Below are 13,927 nucleotides of genomic sequence, written 5' to 3'. Positions count from 1 at the left end.
GAGTCCACACCCCCCAACGTGGGGGGCTGTGCTCCCCACACACCCCCCCAACTAAATATACCAACTCCGAGATCACACTACAGTGAGGAAAGGGGCAAACACATGGGGATGGCCAAGTGATTTCTTTCCCAAGAAAATAAATTGCTGTTTTGAGCGTTCACGCTTTAGGGCATTCGCTCTTTATGTGTGGACCAAGAAGTGTTCGATGAAACACCTCTTCGGTCTTTTAATATAGACCCCATTTAAAAGCCGTCCAGGCTAAGAAAACCCATTGCAAACCTGTCCTGTACTGACAAGCTGTGTTTTACTACTGTGGTTGTTAAGCTTAGTGGATATTACAAACAGCCAAAGGAAGGCATGGTATGCATGTTGCCCAACAAGAATCCTCTTCTACTATTACCTGGTTCTCTAGCTACCTCTCTGATCATCTACAATCCATCAAATGGCTTTTAGTCCTATCTCCTCCCCTCTCAGTGAAAATGGGAGTTCCTCAAGGATTTATTCTTGGCCCACTTCTCTTTAATATCTTCACAAATCTTCTGCATACCTCTTGTCCCCAATCATCCCTTATACAATATGCTGATGACTCTACAGTCATCACCATCACAGACACCCCCTGTGACCTCCACACTGCTACCCTAGAAGCATCCTTCAACTCCATAGAATCCTGGCTCTGTGACACCCTACTAATTCTCAACCCTAAGAAAACTAAACTCTTACGCTTTCTCCCCAAAAACCTCACTAATCTCAAATCTACTTTTACTACACTGTCCCTCAATGACACATCTATTACTGTTAAATCTAGCACTAAACTTCTAGGTGTAACAATTGATGACAAACTTAAGTTTGATCTACATCTGTCGAACCGTATTCAAAAGACACATCAAAAACTTGGACTCCTTTACTGCAACAAAAAGTTCTTAACAAGCAATGCAAGAATAACCCTCTCCCATGCTTACCTTTTTCCTAGCCTATTGTGTAGCTGTCACATTTTTACTAATCTGAACACCAAAATTCTAGCAAAACTTGAATCAACCTACAACAAGGTGGTTAAATTTGCTGCACACCATACTTACAGGTCTCACCACCGTCTTTCTCTAAGACACTTAGACTGGCTAGAATTACTCCAGCTGCACCTCCTCCTCTCTCAACTTCAGATAATTCATTCAACACTATACCTGCAAACTTTCTGCCCTAGCCTAACTCCTATTATCTCTAATTATTCCCCAACTAGGTCTCTACGCAGCTCTGAGCAAAACCTGCTACAAATATATAAACCCAAGTCCAAAACTGGTCGCAACCTCTACAGCTACAACCCTGCCATAAACTGGAACAAACTTCCCTTAGAAATTAGATCTCTCAAACACTCTAAGCAATTCAAAACAGCTAGCAGAAATTTCCTAAAAACACAATGGTCTTGCCACTGCTTTCATCCTCCTTAAACTACTTTCCCTGTGCCTCTATGACAGTTTTACCTCCTTCCCTCTCACTTACACCCTCTTCTCATATAATCTCATGAATTCTCCTTCCTTTCAGCTATTATCTAAACTCACAATCTTATCTAAACCTTTAATCTCCTTGACATCACACCTCCTCTCAATTTCTCTCATTTTTTGTTTTTTTTTTCTCCCCTATAGAATTCTATATATGCCTAAACTATAACAAATAATTTTCTGTTACATTTGCTAATTAACTTTAATGTATTTCTATATTTTGTTATTATGTCTTCTCTTCTCACAAGCTCTACGCCAAATTTCTGGTGTACAACTACACTCACTTTGTAAGTATATATTGTATATTAACTATTGTATATTAAGTACTGCATATCATCAAAATGTACTCTCTTTTGAAAACTGTTTCCTACTGTGGAGCTTTTATCCCTGGGTCTCTGCTGAAAATGAGCCTCTCAGCTCAGTCAGACAAACCCGGTCAACAAATGTCAAATAAATAAAAAATAAAATAAATGCTTCATTTCAGACCATATAATTTAGCACCTCCTAACATCCTACTACTGATCTTCACTCATCCTTACTCTCTTCTCACAGTGTGGTCACTGCACTGTAGATATTATGTAGATAGCCTTCATTTCAACTACTGTATGCCTTTATACATATACCTTATCTTTTCTGTCAGATTAATACTTTTATTTTACTATGTATACGACTGTATTTTAACGTATACCATGCCTTTGTATTATATTATGTTCTCATTTGCAAAGGACACTGGCATATTACATGGTCATAGGTATATAGTAATTGTATAATAGAGAAGTAAAGATGGTAGGATAATAGAAAACTGGAGTAGAACTGTAGTGGTATTCACAATGATTCTAGAATAGAATGTTTGTAACACCCCTGGTATCATGCAGCACTTTTTTTCTGATACCAGAGTTGTTGGGCAACATGCATACCAGGCCTTCCTTTGGCTGTTTGCAATATTCCCTAAGCTTAACAACCACAGTAATAAAACACAGCTTGTCAGTACAGGACAGGTTGGCAACTTCATAACTTCCCAAGCAATATACTTATAAACTGAAAAAGTATTTAACTGTTTTGTAATACAATGTATTATTGTTGACTGTATATACATGGAACAGTTTTGGGGGAGGAAAGGCACAGGATGGAGCTTACGGACAGGTATGTTCAGGGAAATGGAGTAAAAAAAAACAGGAATAAACCAACAATGGTCTAAAAAGCCAAGAAGATTGTCCCCAGAAACAAAGTCAGTAAATGTTGCAAGTCAAGGGAAATAGCCAAACGACTATTATAATCCCTGCTCTTATACTACTACTCTTCAGGTGTATTCATTTATTTGTTAATATTTGTAGCTCTCTTAGCTAAATTTCATGAACCTCTTCATACAACCTAACACACTATTCACAAACAGACCCCAAACTCACAACCCATAGAACCAAACTTAACTGTATTAAAAATGTCTTCTCATCAATTGTTCCCTCTATATGGCAATCTCTCCTAGCTCACCTCAAAGACCTCAATGACTACCTCAGGTTCAGAAGGTAACTCAGTATCTTTGTCCATGAACAAACCCAATGTAGCTGCTTCTCTAATGACCATGTCTCCTAATCCGTATTTTTTTTCTTCTCCTCCTCTACCTCATGTTGTACTAGCCTCTACTCATCCCTTCCACTTGACCTCTGAATTTTACTGTATATAATTAAAATAATGTTTATTTTTGGATTGCAAAAATGGAACATTGTTTTTCCCTATTGTCCTTAAAGCAGGTGTCAAGCTAAGGATGAAGAAGTCTTCATCTTAATCATACTTCATTTGTACCTTGACAACATTATTAACTCTACAGCATTTTTCTGACTTCTACCAACATTGCCATACGTTGGAAACATTTCATTAAATAAATCTAGCTGCTGTCATATTTGATCTTCTACTAACAGATAAGTACTTGACATGATAAAATTAAGTATTTATGAGTATGAGTTAAAAAAAAGATTCTGTTATGGCAGCTAAGGATATGTGGAAAGAGACTAAACAAAAGATAATACAAAAACTGAGAAACTTGAAGCTCTTATCTATGGATATAGATAGAGAGTTAAGAACAGGAAAAAATGTTTTAGTCCCTTTAGTTTTATACACAGATCAGGCATATTTTTTATCAACCAGAGGAGAAGTTGTGGATTTTAAATTGGTGGGGAAAAGTCAAGTGGGATAAGTTGATCCTTCCAATACAACAAGATGGTTTAAGATTATTTTGTTTGAGGGGATATTTTAGAGCTACCCAGTTAAGGCTCTTATACATAACACAAGCAGGAAGCTACAATTCAAAGTGGAAAGTGATGATAAAGAAGTGGGGTGAAAATCAAGAAATAGGGAGAAAGTGGGATTTTGGATACAGATCTTTAAGGAGAACAACAGCCATCCAAAATATTATATATATATATATATATATATATATATATATATATATATATATTTATATTTTTTTTTTCCTAAGAACTAAGCCAACACGGAAATGGAGAAAGGAGATTCTGCCAATAGGGATGACAGCAATTAGGGTATTGAGCATAGGCAAGAGGAGTCTAGTATTTGCTGGAGGAAACTGGGAAAGGAACCAAGGTGTTGGAAACAAATAATTAGAGAGGGAAAGGTAATAGAATGGGAAGAGGCCAAGAAGACATCCGGCGTAGAGACTGCCTTCTCTATCAGGGACTGATATCAGGGTACAGGCAAAGAGAAAGGGATATGAGGATCCTGGGTGAAAGATCTGTACTAGTAGAGTCTTTATTTGAATCTAAAACAGGAGCTGCTGTTAAAAAAAAAGGATAATTAGCAGGCCATATAAAATATTGCATGATAACTATAGGAATCCATCAGAGGAGGATAGAAAAGATTGGAATGATAGATTGGATAAGCAGTTCACAAAGAAACAATGGGAGGACATATGTATGGCTCCCAAATAAGCAACAAAGTCTAGAAAATGTATGAATTTTGACTGCAAGTGTTTGCATAGGTACTTTTATACCTTAGGCAGACTTTAAATAATGTTTTCTCAGGTAGATGGTAGATGTTGGAGGTGTGATTGGAAGAAAGAGGAAACTGGAAATATATGTTTTGAGAGTGAAATGAGTTGTCAGACTTTAAAATTTCCCTACAGAATATTCTGCCAGAAATACTATGTGAGCAAATGGGTGTAATTAAGGAATTTTTTTTAAGCTGTGATACAGGATCTGAATTGCCTAGACATAGTAAGACCTTGTTAAGTTTAATTCTGGTGCGTGCCAAAAATGCAATTACTAGAAAATGGAAATCAAAGGAAACCAACTGCATTTGAAGAGTGAATATTGTAACAGAGTTACAAAAACTGGAAGTGGGATCCTTAGAAAATGGTAGGAGAAGATTACATACAGAAAATGGAATGTGTGGTAACAATACATGCAAAAAAAAAGTTTTGGAGGAGGAATGAGGTTTAAGGAAAGAAAGGAATTGACCAATGTATGTAATGTGGATTGATTATATTGCAGAAAAGAATGTGCGTGATATATAATGTTTGTAACTCTGCACATGTTAATATGTTTTTTTTTATTTTATATAAATGTTAAGTTTGCCTATGTCACAAATGATAATTTATTTATTTATTTTATTTTACATTTGTTCACTGGGCTAGTCTAACTGGATATATGTCCATTTTCAGTAGAGGTCCAGGGAGAAAAGCTCCACAAAATTAGTTAGTTGAAACTAAGATACAGTATACTTTTCAGACAATACAGTTGTTTACATAGCAACTTAGTAATCATGAGAGATAACAACATTTTTTTAAAAAAACAAAACAATAATAGAAGAAAAAATATTTAGAAGGTAGTGACACATTCCTAAAGTCCAAGTTGGATATACCTCACGAAAAAAAAAATTATTTACAAGGCAGTGTCACATTCATAAAGTCCAAGCTGAGTAAACATCATGATAATTAAATAAAGGTATTTAAATCAACAGGTGCTTTTGCAAGACTTCCAAGAAACAAAAATATTATTAAAATAAGGCTTAATTAATGCTATCAAATATAAAATTTGCTTTATAAAATTACAAAAACTCTATAGATCTCCACCTTCACATTACCAGTTCATGAAAAATGAAATAACCAACATATGATTGCATACATCTGTTGATGATGCCCTTTGCTTACTGTTACAGATAAGACTTGGTAATGATCAGTGTTTCTTCCTTGCTCTGTGGGATAATTTTCCCTTTTATGCTGTTTAAGTCATCAAGATTAAACATTATTCCTCAGGACCATCTGCTACACAGCAAACAGCTAAACCCTCCTTATACTTACTAATCCTGACCAGCTTCAGTTTATTCCTATTTTTTCCTCAAATAAAAAAATTCTTCTACAGAATTAAAAAAAACATTCATACCCAGTATGACAATTTATTAAAAATAATCAAAAACAGTGGTTAAAATATGAAACATATCAGGAGCTCTATGTGGGTAAATGAAACCCAAAACAAAACAAAAACGTGTGTTTCTATAGATTCCTGTCTTGCAGGTAATCATTCTCCTTATCTCCAAACCAAGTCCTCCCTGCCACTCTTGATGTAAGACATATCTATCTTTATCTGTTCACCTACCTATTTGTTACACTGCAATTCTTACCAAACAATATCAGCTCTCTAACTCATCTATTCCTGTTAATCTTTTTAACTAGATATCCTCTTCCTACTATATCCAGTTACAGAATCTTATTCACTGCTATCCATGCATTCATCTCACTGTTACTAGTCTTATATGTAATGGATACTTTACCACTCCAACAAACTCAACCCTCCAGTATCTCATGCCCTCAAAATTCCACACCTAACATTGATATTGAGGGTTCCACCGAGATCTGTTCTTGGGCTATTGTTTTTGTCTGTATTTATAAATGACCTTACCTACAACCTCCACATTTGGGCTCAAGCATGTATGTAGACAATACAGTACTCATAGATTCTAACAAAATCTACTCTGGGCTAAAACATTTCTTACACGCCCAGTTCTCATCAATCTGTACTTGGGCAGTTAGTAGTGGACTAATAATCAATCCCAAATAAATCTAGTGTCATGCAGTTTGAAACCTCATTAAAATTAGCAAAACTTCAGGTAATCACTTTCAGTGGCAACAATAATAATCCAATTCTAAATGTGAACCAACAAAAATATATTGGAATCCTCTTTGATCTCATCCTATCTTTCATCATTCAGAAAGACACAATTGTTAACAAGACTATCACTCAACTAAAACTCTGTTATAAACTCATTCATCTCCTGTAACCAATTGATCAACAATTTGTGACCAGAAATTGTCCTTATCAGCAAGCAAGAATATGCATTTCCTCTTGAATGCCCATACTCTAGCACCAATCTACAAAAACTACAAATGGTAAAAAAAAAAAAAAACGTACAGCACACTATTGTGACTTATCAAGATGCTGACACTAGTTATCGGTTCAAAGTAGTCATAATAGCTCTAAGTACACTTACTTTCAAAATAATGATCCTAGAACACTACTACCATTAAAATCCACTCTCAACATATGTGAACAACCATACAGTCTAACAGTGAGTCAGGAAGACAGTATCACCTGACAAGACCTAGATTTGGAACAACCAGTGAGTTTAAAAGCTTTCTGCAAACATAGCCCCACAACTAGGAATTATCTTCCTACTGAAGTCAAATCTTAAAACACCTTCCAGGCTTTTGAAGCAAAACCTAAACAGGATCTTCGGTAAGAATGTGTTTGCAAATGTTTTACAGATACAGAATACTTGTGACATTCTATCCTTCTTTATGTACAGAATGTAACGATTATTTCCTTGCCAGCTACTAAAAACAAGATTACGATAAACTCTGTATCTATCTTGACAAGGCTAAAGAAAACTCACTTCTGTAAACAATGCAAATAAGTACTGTATATACGTCTTGTTACTTGTGCTAGCATTCCATTTGTGCTTATGGAATATGTACTATTATAATTTTCTTTGTTCATGTATGTGAGCAATGTAAATATATAATCTACATAAAGAGAACTTAATGTATAAATTAAAAAGGGTACAAAATCAGAGTTTCCATTTAAAAAAATGCTGAAAATGCCAGCCAACGGTTGCACTCAACCAGAACTTTTGAGTTAATGGCAGAAGCTTAATTTAGACCTCAGTTACAACTATATGAGGTTATTAATAGAATTTGCAGTCAAGGAAGAGAAAGATCAGTACAGTGAAATAGAGGGAGGAGTCCAGACACTCTATGACAGTTTTTCGGAAGACACGGTGGATAGAATGTTTCAGGGTGCACTTGATGCTCTGAACTTCTATGAGCAGAAACTGTTACATGCAAGTTAATTAGAAACTCTAACTACTTCAAAAATGGTCAGATTTTTGCCTGGCCGAAAACGGAGGTATCCACGGAGGTGTCAACCAATCGTAAAGAGCCCCAGCAGGACACCCATTGTTTCCATGGAAACGGGAGCAACAGAAGTGATTTCTGCATGTGAGGAAGCTTCTAATGATGTCACAGGTAACCAGAATGTACACTTGAGCAGCAAACAGCTAGGAGCGAGAAAGAAAATGCTGACAGTGACTGCAGATGTACATTCTTCTGCAGATGGACATAGGGGCATAGGGAAATCTAGAGGATGCCAGGAACAGAATTTTCCCCTGCCAATCAAATAATAAATGGTGGAGAAGAGGTCGTGATCAATGAGCAGGAGCAGATACAAATGGAAATTGTCACAAGAGGTAACAGACTGCCCCAGCATAAAAAAGTTTTGGAAAATGACTTAATATATAATTTATTGAGCAAAACTTTGTCAGTTGATGAATGTAATGTCTTACAAAAAGGTTTAACATTTGTACCAAGTAAAGGGAATGACATTATGGAAGTTATTACTAACTTGAAAATGTTTACACGGAATTTATTGTTGAAACTTAATTTCCATGATAATATTGATGTGTCTAGTAATGTCGCTTTACAGTTTAAGAGACCAAGTATGTATGTGCCTGTGCTGCATCCTCTTGTATATGTGTTTGAAAAATTATGTATTAATGATATTTATAAACACTGTGAAAGTACAAGGAACAATAGTGGTTTTAGAAACATGTCTTTTAATGAGAGACAGCCCATGTTGAAATTAATGACTGATGAAAGCATAGTGATTTGTCCTGCAGATAAGGGGGGGCAACTGTGGTGATGGATTCTAGCTGGTACAAAGATAGGATGAAAGAGATGTTAAATTATGTTAAGTTTTATAGGAAGGTTAGAATGCTTGACATACAAAAAATGGTTGATGTCCTGAAAAGTGAACTGAGAAATATGTTAAGAGATGTATGTATAGACCAAATGCTATTTGATTATTTTTATGTGGAATTCCCTAAAGTACCAGTTATACAGGGTCTCCCAAAAGTACATAAGAATCCCATATGTCCACAAATGAGGCCCATTGTGGCAGGACAGAAGTGGAGCACCGAAGTAATGTCCATTTTTGTGGAAAAAAATTTAAGACCACTTATTAATCGTAATACCCATATTCTGCAGGACTCTAGACAGTTTTTATGTGATTTGTTGACTTCACCAAAGCTAATTTTAAAAAAGGTGAAGGGCTCTTTGTCACACTAGATGTACAATCTCTTTTCACTGTTATACCCAATGATATAGGTATAGAATAGGTCAGGATGTTCTTGTATGATAAGAATCGTTTTTCGACCAATAAGGTTGATTTAATATGTGCTTTGGTTAAAATGATTTTATATAATAATGTTTTTCTTTTTGAAAAGGATTATTACTTACAGATAGATGGCATAGCTCTGGGCACATCATGTGCCAATAGCTACGCCAATCTTTTCATGTTGGTATAGGAGCTTGAACATGAATTTGGCAGTTTGATAGGTAAACATGTTGTTTTCTAGAGAAGATTCGGGGACAACTTGTTTATTATTTGGGAGGGTACTAGAAAGGAGTTGTCTGATTTTCTTAACTATATAAATAACAGTACGAGTTGCCTGAAATTTGTGATGACTTGTTTTGACCTGGAAATAAGTTTTTTGGATGTGTTAGTGAAGGTAAAGGAAGATGGGGCAATAGACATCAAGTTTTATAAGAAGCCCTATTATAAGAACACCTATTTGTACCGGGGCAACATGCATCCACATTTTACTTTCAGTAATGTGGTTAAGGGGCAAGCTATAAGAAAATTGAGATTCAATGCTAGTAAAGGGAATTTTAGGAATGAAATGATAGATTTGGAAGAATGATTTGCAGCTAGGGGTTATAATAGTAAGAAAGTGTCTGAGAAGATTATTGATGTAGTACAAAGGAGGGGGAATGAAGGTAGGCCCTATTTTTCACCAAATCCACCTACATATGTGAATAAGATAAATTAATTTAAATGCAGGGTATCAGTAACATTTTCTAAGGATTTGAAGGGTGTAGTTGATATTATTAGGAAGCATTGGGGTGTCATGACCACTAATACAGAATCAAAAGCAATAATAGGTGAATGTCCTAGGATAGTATATAGGAAAGAATAAATCATTAGGACAGTTGCTATGTTATCCCAGGCATCTTATGGGGAATGAAAGAAAGAAAGAATGTCATGATCCAAGCAGAAATAATACTAGACCTTGCTAGAACTGCAGTTAGTGCAATTATATAGATCAGGCAGATGAAGTTTTACATCCAGATCAGAACAGAATGTAAGTTTTTCATGGAGGCAACCTGCAATAGCAGTCGTATGGTTTACCTAGCGATATGTAATGCCTGCAGTAAATATTATGTAGGTAAAACAGGAGGCTGAAAGAACGTATAGGAGAGCACTTGAATGATATAAGAAATGCTATGAATAGGAATACACTAGCTAAACATGTGATAGAGACTTCTTCAGAGCACATGTTTAGGTTTCAAGTCATAGATATGGTACAAGAGAGTTTAAGGGGAGGTGATATTAGAAACAAAACAGAGTGCTTAGAAAGTAAATGGATTATTAGGCTAAGAGCAGACATGGGATCAGGACTCAATGATAAAGTACCATTAAAACCTATGTTGAAAGCACATCCACTGTTTTAAATAATAAGGGAACTTTCAACCCTTTTGTTACTGCATATATATGTTATCTCTTTAAGAATTTTAATTGGTGTATCATATGACCTTATCATTCCCTTATTTAAATGGTTACTGATTTAGATAGATTTTATGCATCTGATGAAGCAGTTTTGAGACTGCAAAAGCACTTATGCCTTTGGCTGTTTCCTGAATAAACTATTTGCTGGTTTTATGATAGCCTGGTGTTGCTTCATCTTACTGCAGTTTTTTGGATTTATCTACTGGTTCGAGAAGCATTTATTCAGCACACACTGGTATTATTGGACTCTTATATAATCTACATACTTTATGTCATTTGTTCTGCTAGGATTCCATTCATCCTTATGTAACATATAACATTATGTTATCCTCTTTTCTCCATGTATAAATCTTGCATGTATAGTACTAGCTGCTGTAAACTTTGCTCTATTTTTTTCTAATTGTGCTCCTATGTGAAACTAGGTTGTAGCTGAAAAGGGTCATCTGACTGACCCACCTACCTAGTTAACAATCTGCAGATAAAAAATGTATCTTGACTCCTGTGACTTTCAAATTCACTTTGTATATATTGTGAATATTCATTTTTGTTGAATCTTAGATAACATAGTTTGTTACGACATTTTCCTCTGTTATTATCCTGTTCACTTAAATTAATCTCTGCACTTATTTTTATAATATTTCATGCTTTTTGAATCTTCTGATTTTTTACCTGGGCTATGACAGAAATTGGTCATTTTTGATCAGTGCACTACCACAACAAATAAACATAAATAAAAATAAAGATAAAGAAAGAGGCTGCAGGTAAGAATTAATCCATGTAGCAAATATGCAATGTAATTAATTGATGTATTAATTTGCTTGCTTGACCTGTTTACATGTTTGTTTGTTTGTTTGTTTGTTTGTTTGTTTGTTTGTTCACTTGTGTATGTTTCAGTTCTTAACTGGGAGTGCTTGGTTTGGAATATTCATTTTGTGTGGAGTCTTGAGGAAGAAAAATTCTCCAACATGTACAAATCAATACATGCAAGATGATGTAGGTGGTAATAGTGGGGTGAGAGACATTAAAAGTTCAAGGGACTGCAGAGTGATATGCAACTACCTCATATACATAAGTAAGCTGAACAAACACTGAAGAAGCAAATTATGAAGGGTGTACACATATTGCCAAATGGAGAAATAATAAATTAATTCAAAGTTGTGGCACTAAAGAGCTAAAGTTATATAATGTATTTATCTTTGGATCACAGTCTAAATGAAAGATAACAAAAACATGCAATAAAGTTGTTTGCACATATTCAGTTGTTCAGTTCTAATTGCACAATACTCATTGTTAGCCATGCAATAAACAATGTGAAGTGTATACTCGGTGCATACAACTTAAAAATGAAAATGAGCTGGGAACTTTGTCACACTACATGTGAACTCTTATTTGCATTGGTGGCTGGCAGGTGTCAGATATTATATGCTGAAGATCAACACTACACCTTTCTGGCAAGCAGACAGAAGGTAGTTTTCTGACAATGAGACCCAGACCCAGGTTAATCATCTATATATGATTTGTTGCCTAAGCTAATGTGCTCATCCTAAAGAATAAATTTCACATATGGGCCAGGTGCAAGGCTCAAACTGCACCAGTGGTAATGAGCATGTATGAGCAATGCAATGGATGCAGTATAAATAATAGTCAATATGACAGCCGTAACATAAACAATACAAATGTTAGGTAATGCTGTAAGCAGTAATCTACTAGAAGTACTATTTAACTGATTACATGGTTATCCATACATACGGTACAAGGCATTTGCAATATTTATTCACAAATTTCATGAAAAAAAGAGTGATGGATTAAAATGGTGACATTTAGCCTCATTGAATGATGCTTGCTATTACTATAATTGAAAGGTGTTGAACATCTATCAATGTAGTAAATATATTTCATATGTTAGTGGATTCTAACTTTTTCAGACATTTATTTTCAGAGTTATGCAACATATCATTTGGTGAGTTACAAACTGCACAATTTCCAGAGGTAAATCTGGGACAAATGCCCTGTTGATGTGTTCTAAAAAAAATTACAATGGACCTTTTGACACATGGACTGAATTCTGTGGTTTGTATCTCATAATTCATCAGACCACATGAAATGGGAAAGGCAATATGAGGCTGAAAACCACATTCTTTATTCGGTCCTAAACTGTGTCAGCTGAAATGAGTTTATACCTCATACTGTCATCACTTATTAGAAAATTAAAGAAACATTTCTCAATAAGGTATATGTATAATTATTATATTTTTCCAGACACTAGGGATATTTTTCCAGTACAATAAATGTAGAACAAGAGAAAGGTGATATTGGTGGACACAAAATTTAATGTTAGCTCTGCTCATAAACTTTACTTCCACTCCCAGCGGAAGGGTAAGCAACTCCACAGGGCCAGCAAGCTGGCCCATTCCCTTCCACCTGACTCTCAGTCTTGAGTAACAAAAGGGCTGATGGGGTTATCCAGGCAGGTACAAATGAACTGTAAGTCTCTTACATAGTTCAGAAGTGCCTGGCTGTCACTACACAGAACAAATGGATTCATTAGTTTAGGTAGATAACCCACTTGGCCAGTCTTGTGAGAAACAAAATATTTCTACTTCCTATCAGAAGCACCCAAATATTCCCACTATTTTGGTCTTTTTCCACAAATCATCAAAAAGCAATGGTCAACAGTAAAATCATTCATCCACAAAGGATAAATAAAATTTAAAAAAAGATGTTTTTGCAAGGGAGCAAACCCTCTACACCCTCCACACCCCCTGCTAATTATATATACCAACTCTGAGATCACACTAGAATGGAGAAAGAGTATTATCTGATCCCAACTATACCAAAATCTCATAGTGAAAAAAGCTGGTACATTTTGATCAGATGATTTTCAATCAGCTGTACTGGCTTTTTCACACGGTGATGAACACGCTTGATAAAAGATTCTACTCCCACGCACATACACACACACACACACACACACACACACACACACACACTTTTTCTATAGATATATATGTGTGTGTGTGTGTGTGTGTGTGTGTGTGTGTGTGTGTGTGTGTGTGTGTGTGTGTGTGTGTGTGTGTGTGTGTGTGTGTGTGTGTGTGTGTGTGTGTGTGTGTGTGTGTGTGTGTGTGTGTGTGTGTGTGATGCCTGTACACTGGCCCAGTAATCAAGGATCCTCAATCCTCACCACTAAAACCAGTGAGGGACATCCACATTGGGAGGGATAACAAATACACACACAGTAAAGTACAATTTCCCTTAAGAGCACACAGAGATCACAGTCAGTCTGGGGCTGGTTTCTCCCTCTCT

The sequence above is a fragment of the Protopterus annectens genome, chromosome 8.part0 (assembly GCF_019279795.1).
Source record: "Protopterus annectens isolate FY-2018-M chromosome 8.part0, PAN1.0, whole genome shotgun sequence".
NCBI classification, from domain to species: domain Eukaryota; kingdom Metazoa; phylum Chordata; order Ceratodontiformes; family Protopteridae; genus Protopterus; species Protopterus annectens.
Note: the sequence above shows the minus strand (reverse complement) of the source record.